This window comes from Aquarana catesbeiana, linkage group LG05 (assembly GCF_042186555.1).
Source record: "Aquarana catesbeiana isolate 2022-GZ linkage group LG05, ASM4218655v1, whole genome shotgun sequence".
Taxonomy (NCBI): domain Eukaryota; kingdom Metazoa; phylum Chordata; class Amphibia; order Anura; family Ranidae; genus Aquarana; species Aquarana catesbeiana.
The window spans coordinates 33,278,623-33,299,389 of NC_133328.1; the positions used below are offsets into that span (position 1 = coordinate 33,278,623).

General features: G+C 41.6%; 1 protein-coding gene across 2 annotated transcripts in view; it reads right to left on the reverse strand.

The window, feature by feature from the left end:
- Positions 1-18,956, reverse strand: part of PPP1R9A (protein phosphatase 1 regulatory subunit 9A) — a 342,676-nt gene extending 323,720 nt beyond the window's left edge. For both annotated transcript variants that reach the window (XM_073629582.1, XM_073629581.1), the window contains exon 1: positions 18,692-18,956. The gene's annotated coding sequence lies outside the window, so the exon portion shown is untranslated. The remainder of the gene's footprint in view (positions 1-18,691) is intronic.
- Between the last annotated feature and the right edge of the window lie 1,811 nt (positions 18,957-20,767).

Consider the following 20,767-nt stretch of genomic DNA (forward strand, 5'->3'; position numbering starts at 1 on the left):
GTTGAGGTATACCTATGATGACAATTACAGGCCTCTCTCATCTTTTTAAGTGGGAGAACTTGCACAATTGGTGGCTGACTAAATACTTTTTTGCCCCACTGTAGCTCCCAACTGTCCCTGATTAGGAGCAATGTCCCTCTGTCCCTCATTTCTCCTCATTTGTCCCTCATTTTGGTCTGATCTATATAGTTGTATATAAAATGCACTTTTTATCTATCAGAAAGTGTTTTCCAGCATTAAACCTTTCATCTGATTTCTAAATTGCTGCATTTGTAAATTCTAAAAACCAAAATAAGGGAATAGTAGTGGTAAAAAAAAGCACTTGTGGGTTTAACCAATCTTGTTTTTTTGTACAATTCTCCTTTAAGGGGGCATGCCAAGGGGTGTGTCCTATGCCTGCATACTTTTGGTGATAGGCGTCCGTCATTCGCATCTCAAAAAGTTGGGAGGTATGGTGAAGGTAATTTTTTCTTTTGTTTTGCCCATAGCAACCAATCAGATATCAAGTTATTTTTCTACTAAATATAGGAAAGCGAGGATGCGATTGCTTGCCACGCCGACACATTTCCTTTTTTCTTATATTTATGGAATACACCAGTGGGAGGGATACCTTACAGCTGAACTGCAAGAAAACTTCCCTTGAAACCAGTAAAAGTAGATCTGTTGCCTACATGCTGGGGAGTCTGGTGGCCATTTTGTGCGTTAAAGCGGACCTTCAGTCATTTTTTCATCTTTCCATTGATTAAATCTTCTGCCCTTCTTGTTTTAACTTTGGATAGTAAATTTATTTTTTTCTGTCAGTAAATACCTTATACAGCCCACTTCCTGTTTCTTGTCTGGTAAAAAGTTGAGGCTTATGACATCATGCACAGCTCTCTCTCTCACTCTTGTGAGAGTTTACCAGGAAGCGAGGGGAGATGAGTCATAAGAGGGCCAATTAGAGCAGCAGGTGTGCCTTTGTGTGTCTGTGTAAATCCAGGAAGTGAACAGGCAGCAGCTTCAGCTGCCCACAGTTAAAATGGATGCAGCCAGAATCAGCGGAGGGAGATTTCTGCAGCATATCTGGCAAGTACAGAATCACAGTATATATCAAATAATATGCAAAGAGGTTGGAGGGAAGCTTCAGAATAGCACAGAAGTTTGTATTACAAATTATGTGAGCAGACTGCAGTTCCTCTTTAGGCCAGTTTTATGTAAACTGCCTATTATGGGATTTATGCAAGTGAGATTAGGTCTCAGATCTTGAAATTGTAATTTTTCAATGGCGTGATAAGTATTTAAAGTGGAGCTCCACTCAAAGGGGGAAGCTTCACTTGTCTGCCCCCCCCTCCACTGTCAAATTTGGCACCTTTTGTGGGGGAGGGGGGAGCTGGTACCTGGTCTTGACAGGTACCCACTTCCACTTCTGGCTGAGTTCAACTTCCAACTCAGCTGGAAGTTCAGCCCCCCTCCTCCTTTCCGGCCCATTCATTTGGAACCACCAGGACTCTTCCTTGGCCGCTCGGCCAAACTAAGTGATCGGGGGAGAAGTTGCTTAGTCATGGAGGTGTACTAGAACACGATGGTCACTCTGACAGAGCTCCAGCATTTCTCTGTGGAGAGAGGAGAACCTTCCAGAAGAATAACCATCTCTGCAGCACTCCACCAATCAGGCCTGTATGGTAGAGTGGCCAGACGGAAGACACTCCTCAGTAAAAAGGACATAACAGCTCGCCTGGAGTTTGCCAAAAGGCACCTGAAGGACTCTCAGACCATGAGAAACAAAATTCTCTGGTCTGATGAAACAAAGATTGAACTCTGGGGATGTTTTTCAGCGGCAGAAACTGGGAGACTAGTCAGGATCGAGGGAAATATGAATGCAGCAATGTATAGAGACATCCTTTATAAAAAAAACCTCCTCCAGAGCACTCTGGACCTCAGACTGGGGCGAAGGTTCATCTTCCAACAGGACAATGACCATATGCACACCGACAGGATAACAAATTAGTGGCTACGGGATAACTCTGTGAATGTCCTTGAGTGGTCCAGCCAGATCTCAGACTTGCACCCGCTTGAACATCTCTGGAGAGATCTGAAAATGGCTGTGCACCGACGCTCCCCATCCAACCTGATGGAGCTTGAGAGGTCCTGCAAAGAAGAATGGGAGAAACTGACCAAAAATAGGTGTCAAGCTTGTAGCATCATACCCAAAAAGATCTGAGGATGTAATTGGTGCCAAAGCTGCTTCAACAAAGTATTGTGCAAAGGCTGTGAATACTTACCCAGATAGCAAGCAAGTTTGAAAATGACTTGGTAAGCTATTGCTAGACTTGCCAGGCTTCACAAGTTTGTTGCACAATTGCAGCAAGTCCACATTGCATGACTCCAGATCAACTTTCCTTGCAAACAATCTGCAAATCTGCTGCAAGTTCTGATTCAATTAACCACTTCAGCCCCGGAAGAATTTACCCCCTTCCTGACCAAAGCACTTTTTGCGATTCGGCACTGCGTCGCTTTAACTGACAATTGCGCGGTCGGGCGACGTGGCTCCCAAACAAAATTGACGTCCTGTTTTTCCCACAAATAGAGTTTTCTTTTGGTGGTATTTGATCACCTCTGCGGTTTTTATTTTTTGCGCTATAAACAAAAAAATAGCGACAATTTTGAAAAAAAAGCATTATTTTTTACTTTTTGCTATAATATATATCCCCAAAAAAGAATTTAAAAAACAATTTTTTTCCTCAGTTTAGGCCGATCCGCGTTCTTCTACATATTTTTGGTAAAAAAAATCGCAATAAGCGATTATTGATTGCTTTGCGCAAAAGTTATAGCGTTTAAAAAATAGGGGATAGTTTTATGGCATTTTTATTAATAATTTTTTTTTTTTACTAGTAATGGCGGCGATCAGCAATTTTTATTGTGACTGCAACATTATGGCAGACACATCGGACATTTTTGACACATTTTTGGGACCATTGTCATTTATACAGCAATCAGTGCTATAAAAATGCACCGATTCCTTTGTAAATGACACTGGCAGTGAAGGGGTTAACCACTAGGAGGCGGGGAGGGGTTAAGTCAGTACTAGGGAGTGTTTTCTAACTGTAGGGGGGATGGGCTAGCTGTGGCACGTCACTGACCTCTGCTCCCGATGACAGGGAGCAGAGATCAGTGACACTGTCACTAGGCAGAACAGGGAGATGCTTAATTACATTAGCATCTCCCCGTTCATCCTCTCCGTGAGCCGATCGCGGGTATCCCCGCGGCGATCGAGTCCGCGGGACCTGCGACCCGACTCACGGAGCTCCTGACCTGCGTGCGCGCACGCCGCCAGCGGCGCGCACGCAGTGGCACGGCGGGGAATTCAGATGGGACTTACAGGTACGCCCATTTGCCCAGCCGTGCCATTCTGCCGACGTACATCGGCGTGCGCCGGTCGGGAAGTGGTTAAGTTGTGCAATAGTCATCCCACCACAGGGGTCACTGTGGCTGAATTGTAATGCTATAGCTCTTGCTGTAGACTCACAATTGCAACTTTACTCTTGCTAGAAACTTGCCCTGCAGATTTGCTACAAATTTAAAAGTGTCAATGAGAACTTGTGATTCAAGTGCTCTGCAAGTGTACAAATTGCTAGTGAAAATGTGCAGCAAGTTACCAGACTTACAATTCAACGCTGCCACAAATGTGTGGCAAGTTATCCTTGCTATCTGGGTATGTACATGGGATTTTTTTTTTGGTTTTTATTTTTAATAAATTTGCAAAGATTTCAAACAAACGTCTTTGATGTTGTCATTATGGGGTATTGTTTGTAACATTTAAGTAGAATAATGAATTTAATCCATTTTGGAATAAGGCTGTAACATAACAAAATGTGGAGAAAGTGAAGTGTTGTGGATACTTTCCAGATGCACTGTATGCAAAAAAAAAAAATACAACAAACCAGAGTACTAACTTTTCCCTACTCCATCCAAACCAAAAAGAAAAAAGATTTGGCTTTACATACTGTATACCTATTAGCAGTTCACATTCAACTGCACATGTTCTGTAATGCTGAAGACGTTTCATATGCATCTCTAATGCGCTTCTTCAGTTACATAGTTACATAGTAGGTGTGGTTGAAAAAAGACACAAGTACATCAAGTCCAACCTATGTGTGTAATTATATGTCAGTATTACATTGTATATCCCTGTATGTTGCGGTCATTCAGGTGATTATCTAATACTTTCTTGAAACTATCAATGCTCCCCGCTGAGACCACCGCCTGTGGAAGGTAATTCCACATCCTTGCCGCCCTTACAGTAAAGAACCCTCTACGTAGTTTAAGGTTAAACCTCTTTTCTTCTAATTTTAATGAGTGGCCGCGAGTCTTGTTAAACTCTCTTCTGCGAAAAAGTTTTATTTCTATTGTGGGGTCACCAGTACAGTATTTGTAAATTGAAATCATATCCCCTCTCAAGCGTCTCTTCTCCAGAGAGAATAAGTTCAGTGCTCGCAACCTTTCCTCATAACTAAGATCCTCCAGACCCTTTATTAGTTTTGTTGCCCTTCTTTGTACTCACTCCATTTCCAGTACATCCTTTCTGAGGACTGGTGCCCAGAACTGGACAGCATACACCAGGTGCGGCCGGACCAGAGTCTTGTAGAGCGGGAGAATTATCGTTTTATCTCTGGAGTTGATCCCCTTTTTAATGCCAATATTCTGTTTGCTTTGTTAGCAGCAGCTTGGCATTGCATGCCATTGCTGAGCCTATCATCTACTAGGACCCCCAGGTCCTTTTCCATCCTTGATTCCCCCAGAGGTTCTCCCCCCAGTGTATAGATTGCATTCATATTTTTGCCACCCAAATGCATTATTTTACATTTTACTACATTGAACCTCATTTGTCATGTAGTCGCCCACCCCATTAATTTGTTCAGGTCTTTTTGCAAGGTTTCCACATCCTGCGGAGAAGTTATTGCCCTGCTTAGCTTAGTATCGTCCGCAAATACAGAGATTGAACTGTTTACCCATCCTTCAGGTCGTTTATAAACAAATTAAACAGGATTGGTCCCAGCACAGAACCCTGGGGAACCCCACTACCCACCCCTGACCATTCTGAGTACTCCCCATTTATCACCACCCTCTGAACTCGCCCTTGTAGCCAGTTTTCAATCCATGTACTCACCCTATGGTCCATGCCAACGGACCTTATTTTGTACAGTAAACGTTTATGGGGAACTGTGTCAAATGCTTTTGCAAAATCCAGATACACCACGTCTACGGGCCTTCCTTTATCTAGATGGCAACTCACCTCCTCATAGAAGGTTAATAGATTGGTTTGGCAAGAACAATTCTTCATGAATCCATGCTGATTACTGCTAATGATACCGTTCTTATTACTAAAATCTTGTATATAGTCCCTTATCATCCCCTCCAAGAGTTTACATACTATTGATGTTAGGCTAACTGGTCTGTAATTCCCAGGGATGTATTATAGTTCTAATAAGAAATATTCCTTTTATACCTCTTATACCAGATTATATATGTATATTTATTGCACCTTTTATGTTTATTTTGTAGCCTTGAATAAAGGGAAGCCTTTGAACCTATAAAAAACATTGGATGTTACCAGGGCATTTTTGAATAGGTGCGGGTACTCTTCCCTTCTGAGTCATTCTTTGTCTCTGCCTCCTTCCCACCTCCGAGCACCATCCTTTGGTTTCACCCCATACCCACCTCCGTACTACCCATTTTGGAGAATACAGCACCAAGTAAAATTTTTTGGTGCTAAGTTATTTGTATGAAATTTGGTAATGATAACAAGAAGCAGTAAAATAGATCCTCTGCAGCCAGGAAGAGTAGACCTCCCTCCCAGCAATAATATATCTCCCAGCATCAACAAACCCTCCAGCAGCAATAGACCCTTTTCTCAATAGTAGATCCCTCAGCAACATAAGACCCCTGCAACAATAGATCCCCTACCAGCAACAACAGACCCGCAGGGACAAAAGATCTTCCAGAAGCCAGCATCAATCAACCCTCCAGCAGCCAGTAACAATACATTCCTTCCTCAACAGTAGATACCTCATGAATAAAAGACCCCCCCCTGCAACAATAGATCACCTGCTAGCAATAATGGACCTCTCCACAACAATAGACCCCCCAGCAACAATAGATCTCCCATCAATAGGCCCTCCATCAGCCAGCAACAACAGACCCATTCCTTAATAGTAGACCGTTCAGCAAAATAAGACCCCCTGCAACAATAGATCCCTTGCCAGCATTAACAGACTCAGCAATTAAAAGGGGATTGTTAGGACTTTGTGTAAAGCACTGCTAAGGGAATTGAATATGCAATCACATGTTAATGAATCCAAGAAAAAAATGTATAGAATAGTAAGGATAACAAGATAAACAAAGGTAACAACTTAACAATTTATTGTACATAATGACAACATGATGCACGATATAATGGTAACAATTACATAAATATGATAAAATTGTTCCAATTCATAATGAACATAATTATGTTATTGGTGATAATAGAAGTCCATATTAATCAATCTCAAAATCACATGATCACAATGATGTAGCATAAGGCTGGGGCTCTACGCGTTTCGTGGCGATGTCCACTCATCAGGAGCAGTAACAAATGGATGGATCTATATAGGGACAAATAATGCAGAGTGAACAGATGGTTGACACAGGAGAGAAGAGAGGGCAGAGGAAGATGGAACATTTTCCAAGCACTCTTACCTACAAATGAATTGGATATACAAGAGAAGTAATGCTGGATGGCTGAGGCACCATGGATAACAAACATCTCCAGAGAGCTGAGGTCGCAAATCCACGGCCGCACAGAGGCACAAAGGAGTGATACTGGTGACAGTGTAGTCCTCAATTAGTAGCAATTTAAGTATTGGTGCACACTATGTAACAGTGGCAATGAATTCCTGTGAATAAGAACATTGGATAAGTATATATATATATATATATATATATATATATATATATATATATATATATATATATGTGGGTAGAGCTGCACAAAGGCAGATTGAAGAACTACAGCCTCAAGAGGCATGTTATAGTGTCAAGAGACCAGGTGAAAAGTAAGGCACTAGATATTAAGACCCATATACCCAGACCAAGAAGGATGTAAAGATAAGAAAATACCAATTAACCCTGTGAGTGAAACATAAACCAGTCTTTTGGATGCGGGGGGGTGGGCGGGTACCCGACGCACATCGACGCCACGCCCCACGCGTCGGAAATGTGACGTCTATTGACCCTGCACGTGGACGTGATGTTATCCATCAGTAATCAACACGAGGGGAGGGTTTGAGCGCCAATTGCCTGCGTCAACCATCTGTTCACTCTGCATTATTTGTCCCAATATAGATCTATCCATTTGTTACTGCTCCTGATGAGTGGACATCTCCACGAAACGCGTAGAGCCCCAGCCTTGTGCTACATCATTGCGATCATGTGATTTTGAGATTGATTAATATGGTCTTCTATTATCACCAACAACATAAATGTGTTCATTATGAATTGGAATAATGTTGTCATATTTATGTAATTGTTACCATTATATCGTGAATCATGTTGTCATTATGTACAATAAATTGGATGGTGGGTGGTGTGTCCTGCTAGATATGGCACCTCATCCCGAGTCAAAGATCTCAAAATGGGGGAAAGGGGATGATGGTATTATTGCGGTGCCACCAAAAAACAAAAATATTGGAACAATTTTTTATATAAAATCATTTGATTTATTTTATTGATATCAAAAACATCTAAAATGTTTACGTGAAAGGGTACAAAAATACAGAGCAAAAACAAAAATACAGTTCAAATAAATGACCGTCACCAAAGATGTTGAAGGGTGATCGTAGTCTTTTGTTCCCAACTAGTTTCGCCAAAACATTGGCTTCATCAGGGGAATGTATAAATGTGCTGAAGAGAGTAAAACCACATGCGGGTTCCAAGACGCATGGGAGACACCACCAAGACACTAGGGATAGGAGTCACACTCAGCCCAGTAATTGGCTACAGGGGAATTAGAGGCCGCCCTAGTTATATGCAAGATCACGGCGCTCAATGTTGCACAAGGGAGATTCACAGCGCAGTCAGTTCATGTGAAAAATCGTATGAATGCGGTCAAAGGGACGGAAAGGCATAAAGTTAAAGATAAAAATAAAAATGCGTCCTATGAGTGAGGTTCCGCCAATATCTTGACTAAACGTTGGAACCTCCACAGTAGGTCCTTCTGATGACACCGGTTGTTGTAGATGGTCTTTCACATATGTAGCCAGCTCCCCATGGTGATCCCCTTGCTGCGGGATCACCATGGGGAGCTGGCTACATATGTGTAAGACCATCTACAACAACCGGTGTCATCAGAAGGACCTACTGTGGAGGTTCCAACGTTTAGCCAAGATATTGGCGGAACCTCACTCATAGGACGCATTTTTATTTTCATCTTTAACTTTATGCCTTTCCGTCCCTTTGACCGCATTCATGCGATTTTTCACATGAACTGACTGCGCTGTGAATCTCCCTTGTGCAACATTGAGCGCCGTGATCTTGCATATAACTAGGGCGCCCTCTAATTCCCCTGTAGCCAATTACTGGGCTGAGTGTGACTCCTATCCCTAGTGTCTTGGTGGTGTCCCCCTTGCGTCTTGGAACCCGCATGTGGTTTTACTCTCTTCAGCACATTTATACATTCCCCTGATGAAGCCAATGTTTTGGCGAAACTAGTTGGGAACAAAAGACTACGATCACCCTTCAACATCTTTGGTGACGGTCATTTATTTGAACTGTATTTTTGTTTTTGCTCTGTATTTTTGTACCCTTTCACGTAAACATTTTAGATGGTTTTGATATCAATAAAATAAATCAAATGATTTTATATAAAAAATTGTTCCAATATTTTTGTTTTTTGGTGGCACCGCAATAATCCCATCATCCCCTTTCCCCCATTTTGAGATGTACAATAAATTGTTAAGGTGTTACCTTTGTTTATCTTGTTATCCTTACTAATCTATACATATTTGTCTTGAATCCATTAACGTGATTGCATATTCAATTCCCTTAGCAGTGCTTCATACAAAGTCCCAACAACCCCCCTCTTTTAATATATAACAGGGATGGAGGCAGATGGACCTACCCACTCATTGCCTCATTTAAAGTCCCAACCCTCTCTCCCCCTCCTTCTCTCAGACTCCTCAGCAACAATAGTTCGCCCCCAGTGACAATAAATCTCCCAGCAGCCAGCATCAACAGACCCTCCAGCAGCTAGCAGCAATAAACCCCTTCTTCAACAGTAAATCCCTCAGCAACATATGACCCCTGCAAAAATAGATCCCCTTCTAGCAATGTCTAGACTCCTCAGCAACAATATATCCCCCAGTGAGAAAAGATCTGCCAGAAGCCAGCATCAATAGACCCTCCAGCAGATAGCAATAATAGACTCCTTCCTCACTAGTAGATCCCTCACCAATATAAGACCCCCCTGCAACAGTATATCTCCTACCATCAATAATGGCCCTCTCTTCAACAATAGATTCCACAGCAGCCAGCAACAAAAGACCTGTTCCTCAATAATAGATCCTTCAGCAACATAAGAACCCCCCTCCCCCAACAATAGATCCCCTACCAGGACCAATATACAGCTCCGCAACAATAGATTTCCCCAGCAACAATAAATCCCCCAGCAGTCAGCATCAATAGACCCCTTCCTCAGAGGTTGATCCCTCAGCAACAAAAGACCCCACCCCCTTTGGGGCTAGATATCCCCTACAACAATAGATCCCCCAGTAGCCAACATCAATAGACCCTTCAACACCCCTCAAAACGCCTTGCCATTACATACATTCAGTGCTGGAGGTACCAGAACCTGGATGCCCTGGATGTTACCGAATGTGATTTTTTTTTTTTAATCTGGACTTTTCAAAACAGGTTTGGTGTTTTCCTCCTTGGACTTCAGATTGTGTTGACCTCTCCATGGAACGCTGCCTAAAAATAAATCAGCTTGTTCATCAATTCCAAGATCAATTAGCACAAATGTTCCAGCATCCTACACTTCTTCTGAGCCTTCAACAATACAAATCTGAAAGATGTTCAACACCTTCCACACTTCATCCAAAATTTAAAAAAATTAATTGTGTAGGCTTTAGATTTACTTCAAAGTCAACCTTTCCTAAGAGAAACTTGGAGGCCACCATTGCTATGTTTCATGTCACGGTGACCCTCAGGATTTAATATTTTGTGTCATAGACACAAAACAAAACAGCAATGGCAGCCACCTTATTTCTCTCTCCTTTAAAACCAGCTCATCCAAATGATAGAGCTCCACAATTAATCGTTAAAAAATCGTGATCTGGATTCAACCCCCCTGACGATCTCTATTGCAGTTTGCCGATTCTTTCATATAACAAATGGAGAGACTTATCTGCTCACTCAGCTGTCAAAAGAAAACATCGGGGCAGTCTGCCAAGTTTTTAACATGAAACATTGTAACTAACTCTTCCTTCTTAGATCAAAGGGAGAAACTTCTGTGTGTAAAGAAAAAATCCAGGCAGTCTGCCAAGTTTTTAACAACGTGTAAATGCAGGAAGTTTAACCACTTAAAGTCTAAATCTTTTTCTGACACTTGTTTAAGTCAATATTTTTTGCTAGAAAATTACTTGGAACCCCCAAACATTATATATATTTTAGCAGAGACCCTAGGGAATAAAATGTCAATTGCTGCAATATTTTATGTCACATTGTATTTGCCCAGCGGTCTTTCAAATTTTTGGGGAAAAAATACACTTCAATGAATAAAAAAAAAACGAAACAGTAAAGTTAGCCCAATTTTTTTTTTGTTTTAATGTGAAAGATGATGTTATGCCTCGAAAATCGTGAGAGAATCGTGATCTATCTTCTAAGCAAAAAAAATTACGATTCTCATTTTAGTTAGAATTGTGCAGCTCTACCAAATAACATTTGAAAATAAGACATTATGGAAATTTCAGTTGATTATTTCTTATGTTGTAAGTATGCGCTCACTTTGACTTCATCCCCCTAGTCTCTTGACCTTTCCATTTCAACTGTGTTATTTACATGGACAGAAAATGAAATTATTCTCCAAACCAGGAAATTATTACAATTGTTTAGCCCTAAATTAATAAAATGCAGAATTTATTCTTCTTAACCGTGTTGTAAAGTATTTGCTGCCTGAAGTATGTCTCTTTTTATAAGGCAAGACAATAGAGAATATGTCTGTTTACTTTTTACTGTGTAATGTCATATCAAGTAGACAAGTCCATAGGTACTTTGAGCTTTGTAATATATAGTTTATGGCCCAGGCATGGCAACGTGCTTTTATAGCTGTAGTAGTTTAATGGCTGTATATATGCTTTAAAGAGTGCCTGCCTCAAGGTTCTCAACGTAAATTTCAGTCACCTTAGAGTTTCATAAGGCAGGTTTGAAAGAAGTCTGCAAAAAAGCCTGTTGGTGGTCGGACCACCACACCAAATCCAACATATCACAACATGCATCTCTGCTGATCGGACCACTGACGGGCTTTTTTGCAGAATTTTTCTCACCTATTGCATGTGCCTGTCTGAAACCTTACAGAGGACCAAATATTGGATCCCCAATGGCATTGAAAGTGACCACTCTCATCCTGCGTGGAGACAGGTTTTTCTCCATCCACGTAATTGGAAGATTACATGTTCCCACCCCTAGGGTAACCACAGCCTCAACAGATGTAAGCCATTCTCCCGTTTTCCTTTTCCTGTCTTGCAAACCTTTTTTGAGCCAAGCATCTTTTTCGAACCAAGTAATTACAGTCTAATGCCGCGTACACACGGTCAGACTTTTCGACCGGACTGGTCCGACGGACTTTCAACGGACTTTTGACGGACTTCCGACTGACCTTTTAACGAACGGACTTGCCTACACACGATCACACCAAAGTCCGACGGATTCGTACACGATGACGTACACCAGACTAAAATAAGGAAGTTGATACCCTGTTTCCCCGAAAATAAGACCTAGTGTGATTGTCGGTGATGGCTGCAATATAAGCCCTACCCCCCCAAATAAGCCCTACCCTGTTTCCCCGAAAATAAGCCCTACCCTGAAAATAAGACCTACAAGGACTTTAACTAGGGCTTATTTGGGGGGTAGGGCTTATATTACAGCCATCACCGACAATCACGCTAGGTCTTATTTTCGGGGAAACAGGGTAGCCAGGAGCCAATAGCTGCCCTAGCATAGTTTTTTGTCCGTCAGACTAGCATACAGACGAGCGGATTTCTGGGTCCAGAGGAGTTACGACGTAAAGATTTGAAGCATGTTCCAAATCTAAAGTCCATCAGATTTTCAACTAGAAAAGTCCGCTGAAAGTCCGATGAAGTCCATGATCGTATTGTCCGCCGGACTCGGTCCGTTGGACCAGTCCGGTCGAAAAGTCCGACCGTGTGTACGCGGCATAAGGGCTCTCCTGACTCCCTCTTTTCTTTTCTGGTGGACAGTTAGAGATGTACCAGAGACCAGTGGCCAGTCCTTTAAGAATTGACCACCACACCCTAGATCAGGGTTTCTCAACCAGGGTTCATCCAGAGATTGCTAGGGGTTCCTTGAGCAATAAGCAATTTCTACCTCCCAGATAAGTTCCCACTGACACCATTGATCTTTTAGCTATCTGTATGGGGGTAATTATTCCCAATGACCACAAGCATAAGGAGCATTCTTCCCACTGACCATCACACTAATCTATCATTAGTTGTACATATAGTAACATTTAGTAGGCGTTCCCTGAGAGCAGAAAGTTATTTCAAGGGTTCCTCCATGTTGAAAAGTTTAAGAAAGGCTGCCCTAGATCCCATCATACATTAGGCAGCTCCCTGTACCCCAACAAAAATGAATGGTCCATCACTGTGATGAATGGCGCAACTAGCCAAGAACAAGGCACATGAAGAGGAACAAGGCAAGCCAAATCTAATGACCACAGAGTGCCCCAAGTTTCAGGAGAAGTACATTGTGAATAAAAGGTGTGGTGCAGGTCCCTGCAATTTAAACAGTGCACTAATTTGTTTTCCACACAGATTTTCTTTGGGTGCAGCCTTTTTCAACCATTTACCAAGGAGGAACCTTGAAATAAAGTTCAAGTCAACCCTGCTAATAAATTATTTTTAGTAATAATAATTAAATTACGAGTGACATAATAAAGATAATAATAGTGGCCAGAAACAATACGAAGACCATGGAAATTGTAGGGATCCTTCAAACTAGTGGTTAGTAAAGTGCCCTCTTTCAGTAGTGGATGGTGGAAAAGGACCACCTTATATTGGTAGTCATTGGTGTACGGGCCCTTTACACTGGAGCTCAGTGGGGATGAATTCCCCGTACAAATAGCTAAAAAGATGATTTTGTCAATGGTTACTTATCCAAGAGGAAGAAATGGCTAATTTCACAAGGAACCCATAGCAACCTCTGGAAGAACCCTAGGGTTCTATGGAACACTGGTTGAGAAAGGCTGCTCTAGAATCCATTTAGTACTACTCTGAGTTCAGTAAAATCAGTTGAGATTGTTTAATACCACCCACTGCATTTTTTTTTGCTTTCAAAAGCTGCTCCTTTTGGGCTTTGCATGCATAAAACCTTTAAATGCATTGGCTGACATTAACAAAGCTGAAAGCATAAACCTACTGCAGGGAAATATTTACCACCATCTAGAAAAAACAATCAGCATTCAACATGTCCCTGAGTGTATGAGCCCTAACGTGCCCACTGTCAAGGGCAATTGCAGCAATGCGACCAACCAACCAACTTCTCGTTTAATAAATGCTGCTGGCTAACAAAAATCCCTTATCAGTGCCTTGCTGGCCGCATGACAGCTGGATGGTTTATGGGTTCCATTGTGGCCAATACTTTAGTCAGCCAAAGAGGATTTCCATCAAAATCTGGAAAAATCTCTGGCAAACAATCTCCGATAATTATTTTTTCCGAGTCGTGTGATGATGTGACGCACTGAATGTAACACTGAATGACTCTGGAATGTTGCACAAGCTACCAAATTAAGCACATTTGTTATGTGCTTAAGCAGATGTCTGAGGCCAGATACGATCGCATAGTCAGGAGCCAGGTCGTCAAGGCGCCTAAAATAAATGGCACCCGGCACCTGATTTTTTTTAGGGTTCTGCTTTGTTGGAATCCACAATCCTGCCTGGCTCCACGCAATCAGCAGCTGGCCAACAAAAGAATGCTGAAACATATGCTTTGTTTTCCTCCTATATTGTATTAACCACTGAAGCCTTGAGGGACCCATAAGGACATGTGTACGATAAGGAGCATCCTGCGTGAAGAGTCTAACGAAGGAAGTTTGGTTCCAAGATTTAGTTGCAGTTGGTAATAGGTATACAGGGAATGTGTTGCAGGGGATTTGAACTCCCCATTCTGAAGGACTTTTTTTCGATAATGTCAGGTGTTGCCGTGGAAGCTTTGTTGGAGGCAGTTTAACAGTCCATGACAGCCTTTATTAACCTTTTTAACATTGAGGAAAACTTGAAACGACTTTCTGGTCTCAGGGAATCCCTGCTAATATTTAATTTATAGACTAAAATGGTAGAAGAAATGGTGCTTTGAGGAATAACAAAGCTGCTGGCACATCAATTGATACAAATTGATAAGTATAAATCTTGCAAAAGCCGATGTTTGTGACGTCATCACGTATCCCGATACCTGGAAGTGGCCCATCTAAGCCCCGGGATCGCCTGTATCTTACTATAAGCGCTTATGTTTTTAACTTTGTGAGTATGGTACGCTTTGTATTATATTTTAACAAATTCTCAAGTTAGCGGTTTTACACTATGTGGTTTTTTGGTTCTTTCCCTGTACTATGGTGGAGCCTTGGACATTGGATAATGATGATTGCTGAAGGAATAACCAGACAAGAGGAGGGTCACATCATCCTGTGTGGGATTCTATAGATACAAGCACATTTTTGATTCCTTTAGAGTCAATATATTCTGGTAAGCGTGTTAGATAAAGCACATGAAGAAGGAAGAATTACATCTTTTGGATGAAGATTTTTCACGTTTTGCACTTTGGGATTTTCTAATTGTGTATTCACTTATATGAACTCACGTATATAATTTCAGTGATGGTTAACTTATTTTCATTTGAGCTGCACTTTTTTGGAATGTTTAAAGAAGTACAGTCAAAGCTTGTTTGGCTGTACTTCTCATGTGGATCACCGGAGTGCAGTTCGTCCTGTGACCCGTTTTAAGCCAACAGCGGGCTGGAGTGAGCCGCTGAGAGCCTGAGCTGGCCGCTCCCGCCCCTCCACAGCCCAGCCCTCCAGTCGCCCAACATCAGTGCCTGACCTCACAAATACGCTTCTAGAAGAATGGTCAAACATTCCCATAGACACACTCCTAAACCTTGTGGTCAGCCTTCCCAGAAGAGTTGAAGCTGTTATCGCTGCAAAGGGTGGGCCAACTCAATATTGAACCCTATGGACTAAGACTGGGATGGCATTAAAGTTCATGTGCGTGTAAAGGCAGGTGTCCCAATACTTTTGGTAATATAGTGTATGTTGGTGAATGACCCCCAAAAAAGGGAGTCCATGCTTCTTACAGAAAATTCCCAAAGTGCTGAAAAATCTCTATGATATAGAGCAGCCTTTCTCAACCTTTTTAGCCCAGGGGAACCCTTAAAATTATTTTCAGGTCTCGGGGAACCTCTGAAAAACCCATTCGTTGGGGGTCAGTGGGAACAATGGCCCTTACTTTGGTGGTCAGTGTAAGAATAGCCCCCTTACAGATAAAGATCATTGGTGTCATACCACTGGCTCCTCCAAGTGGCATTGGCTCAGAACTATGTAGGCACCACCAAACAGGAGTTAAATCAGCCACAGCTCAAGGAACCCCTAGCTACCTCTGGAGGAACCCTGGTTGAGAATGGCTGACATAGAGCTACACTTAACCTTCATCTATGAAAGTCATATTTTATGTAAGGAAAAAAAAGCAATTATTTTAGGGTGCAGATCACCCCATCCCCAGGCTTCATTTTCTATGGCCCAAATGTTTGCAGCGGCTAAATCTCCAGCCTCTTGATTAAACTGTTAAAGGTATAATACCAATAACTGAAAAGAACAATATCCTCATTTGTTCTTATAAAATTGAATTGAATTGAAATTTTGGAGACATATTCCACTGCCTCAGGAAACTTTGCTGTCCTAGGCCACAGACTGTCCTATCCACAAACCCATGTCTGCTTGGCTTCTTCTACATGTTCCTCTAACTGCCATTGTTTGTGTTCAGTGACTATAGAATTGTGAAACTCAACCCTACAATCAATAATTCTGCCAGCAATGAGAGGAGAAAAAAAAAAAAAAGAAATACATGTTTAATGCCGAAGTGATATTACACCACAGTGAAGCTGAGGCTCATATGCCTAGGAGGACAGCTAATTTAATGAGGCATTAAAATGCAGTTTTTAGGTTGTAAGCTCTAACGAGCAAGGCACTCTGATTCCTCCTGTACCAAATTGTGTTGTAATCATAATGTCTGCTTTCATTTTGTAAAGTGCTGAGCAAACTGTTGGCACTATATAAATCCAGTATAAAAATAATAATAACATGGTCAGTCCCCATCCTGAGACTGTATGTGCTGCTCCCAGTACTACACACCATAGAGGAGAGAGTTCCCTCACCGTGTGCCACCAATAATCTCTTCCCATCACCTGGCAAGAGATAAATGATAACCACCTCAGTAACACGGCTGGGAGGGGACTGAGCGAGAGGAGAGAATGATTTACTATGAAATAGAGGGTTAGCCACTGACAGTCACCAACCATCCCATGGAAGACACGCTCACCTCCAGCAATAACACTGCATGCTATATGGAACTCAATATGATTTTTATATAGTGTGTACAGGCTGCATCGGTGTCAATGGAAAAATGTTTGGTTATGAATCATTATGTGTGGTGTGTGATAGATAGATAGATAGATAGATAGATAGATAGATAGATAGATAGATAGATAGATAGATAGATAGATAGATAGATAGATAGATAGATAGATAGATAGATAGATAGATAGATAGATAGATAGATAGACAATGCATACAAACATATTGCATATAGGCACATACTTAATATAATATAATATTATATACTTAATATAATATGTGTATAGATAGATAGATAGATAGATAGATAGATAGATAGATAGATAGATAGATAGATAGATAGATAGATAGATAGATAGATAGATAGATAGATAGAATGAATACAAACATACTGTATATAGACACATACCTAATACCTATAATATGTGTATAGTTTATGATATAATGCATACACACATACTGTATATAAACACATACACATGTGTATTTTACTCCCCCATATCCTCATCTCTCTCTGTGTCTCTCTATATATACATATATAGCATGTATAATATATACTGCATACACACATACTGTATATACACACAAACCTACTATATATATATATATATATATATATACTGTATAGAGATAGATAGAGACAGCGATAGATGTTGCTAATTTGTATGTATGCATTATATATTATATTTTATTATATTATATTAGGCATATATCAATATACAGTATGTGTTATATATATATATATATATATATATATATATATATATATATATATATATATATATATATATATATATATATATATATATAAAGAGAGAGAGAGAGAGAGAGAGAGGAGAGAGAGAGAGGTATGTGTTTTATACAGTATGCATGCATTATATACAAATATATATTTAAAGAGAGAGAGAGATCAGACTTGTGTCAATATACATTATGTGTGCATCGTATACAATATTTATATATATATATATATATATATATATATATATATATATATATATATATATATATATATATATATATATATAAAGAACGAGAGAGAGAAAGAGAGATACACATATCAGGCATGTGTCAATATACTGTATGCATGCATTATATATACATATGTGTGTTTGTGTATAAAGAGAGATGTATTATATCAGGTGTGTGTGTGTGTGTGTGTAGAGAGAGAGACATATTATCGGACATGTGCCAATATACAGTATGGATGCAATCTTTATATATATAGAGAGAGAGATACACATAATTGATCAGACATATGTCAATACACAGGATGCGTTATATACAGTATATATATGTGTGTAGAGAGCTATGAGGCATGTGTCTATGTACAGTATGTGTATGCAGTATAGACTGTATCTATTCCCATGTATGTATAATGTATCCCTGCTTGTTTTGATACAGATGAATACATATACAAACAGAGAAGATCTGTATTTGTAAATCCATGGATACATTGTATAAACAATGGATAGTAATGTATCCATGCAGAGATCAGGGATTGCAGACATTGGTTGGATCCAGTAGGCAGGCTGTGCAGCTCTGATTGCAGACATGATCAGTGACAGGTACACCGGCGGCCATGCAACTGGCACTGACAGCCCCCCCTTCACCCCACCATACACCTCCATGCAGCATGCTGTACAACGCCCCCCTCTATTGAGGTGACATCTGCAGGCACTGGAACAAAAGCCTGTCCGCCGTGCCTTTTGTTTTGATAGCAGAAGGCAGGTTGGGGGGGTCCAGGCAGGGGATCAGGGGACGGTGATCAGGGTGCAGGGTGCCCCAGGCAGGGTACAGGGGCTGGCATGGTCTTACCTTGCAGTGCTGGGCTGTGCACGTTGCTGGAGTGCAGTGTGTGTGCAATGTGTGCAGTGTGTGTGTGTGTGTATGGCTGCTGCCTCCTCCTCCTTGTCCTCCTCCTCATGAGTCACTGCTGCAGATCTACTTCCCCATCATCACCATCCTCACATCTCTGTGATGGCTGGACAAGGAGACCCCCCTGGAAGCTGCCACCACAATGCCACCAATGGCACCCAGTGTCCTTGTGCAGAGCTTGGGCCAGACCATTACCATCCACTGCAGGGGGGGGGGGGGGGGGGGAGCTTCCTCTGCTGCACACTTACTGTATGGCTGAGCTGCACACATGTCTTGAATCAGAAATGAATGGTGAGCTGCTCTCAGCACCCATATGTTACAGTTTAGCAGCTATGGTTGTGAATTATCTCAATATAACAGACCTGAGACAGGAGGAGGGGGGAGGGGCACTGTTCCTGAATAATAGGGACACAGCATGATCAGGACTGTTGAAGGACAACATGCATCGGCAACCTAACCCCTGAATGGATGCACTATTCTAAGCAATTGCCATAATGTCACCTTTATTGTGCATCTAAGTGCTGCTGATCTTCTGCAGCCTCTTTGCAGTCACTTCCAGAGGAGGTTGCCCATCTTTGATCTGCCTGGGCTTACTGAGAGTGAGAACAGCAGAACATGTCTGCACAAGGGTAATAAGCTCCATTGCAAACCGACTATAAGAATGTGACAACCCTGGAGTGTAGCTGGGAGACAGAGGCAGAGTGTTGTCACCCCCCCCCCCCTAGGAATGGCTGAACAAGGACCTTCATGGTAGGATCACTGGGTAATATCTTAAAACTGATTTCCAGGCAAAAAAAAAAATGTTACCAATGTGTTTCCCAAAATAGCCACAAAGATTAAAAAAAAAACACTATGGGGTTGATTTACTAAAGGGAAGTAGGCTGTGCAGTTTGCAAAGTGCAGTTGCTCCAGAGCTTAGTAAATGAGGTAAAGACTCACTTTGCAAAGAACACCCAATCACGTGCAAAAAAAAAAAAAATTCATTTTTGCTCGCACATGATTGGATGATGGAAGTCAACAGAGCTTCTGCTCATTTACTAAGCTCTGGAGCAACTGCCCTTGTAGAGTGCAAAGTGCACAGTCTGTTTGCCTTTAAATCAACCCCATAGTGTGCAGCAAATGCCTTTGAAAACTTAGATATCACCTTGTAGAAGGAGTGGTGACATCATCACTATGCTGTACATAGCCTGTGCAGAAAGCAGAGCTGTGGGAGGGGCCCTGCAGGCCCCACCCACTACAGGCTGTGTGCAGAAAGCTAAAGGAGGGGGCGGAGACAAGACCAGTCACCCTGTAAAAGCAGAGAGAGAAGCAGTGAGCGGTCTTTATTACAGGAAGCTCCTACACAGAGGAAAAGTCTCACACTGGATTACTGCACAGATCTGGAAGAAATACACAAAGCACACCAAGATTTAAGGAAGAATACACATGAAGAATGGATTCGGCAGTATCTTCTTATCCCAGAATTCAGCTTTAAGTCCAGGCTAGATCTAACTAAGCTTAAAACCCTCCCCCCTCCCCTTCCAACACCTATACTAACTACCCTGTGGAAGGAAGATGTCTATACTTACCTATTCTCAGGGCGCTCGGGTCCGGACACATGATCCCAGTCCCAGGTCCCAATGCCGGCTTCAGGGGAGAGGAGGAACAGCCGGAAATGAATGCCCTATAGAGAACCTATGGGTGACGTCGTGGCCCAGGCATTGCAGCTGTTGTCAGCGATCTTTTTTGTTTATAGCGCAAAAACGAAATACCGCAGAGGTGATCAAATACCACCAAAAGAAAGCTCTATTTGTGGGGAAAATAGGTCAGTTAAAGTAATGCAGTGCCGTATCGCAAAAAAATGGCCTGGTCATGAAGATGGGTAAATCTTCCAGAGGTCAAGTGGTTAAAGGAAGCTGAACACTTAAAGTGATTGTAAAGATTAGTCTTTTTTTTTTTTTTTAATAACAAACATGTTATACTTGCCTGCTTTGTGCAAGGGTTTTGCACATAGCAGCCCCGATCCTCCTCTTCTGG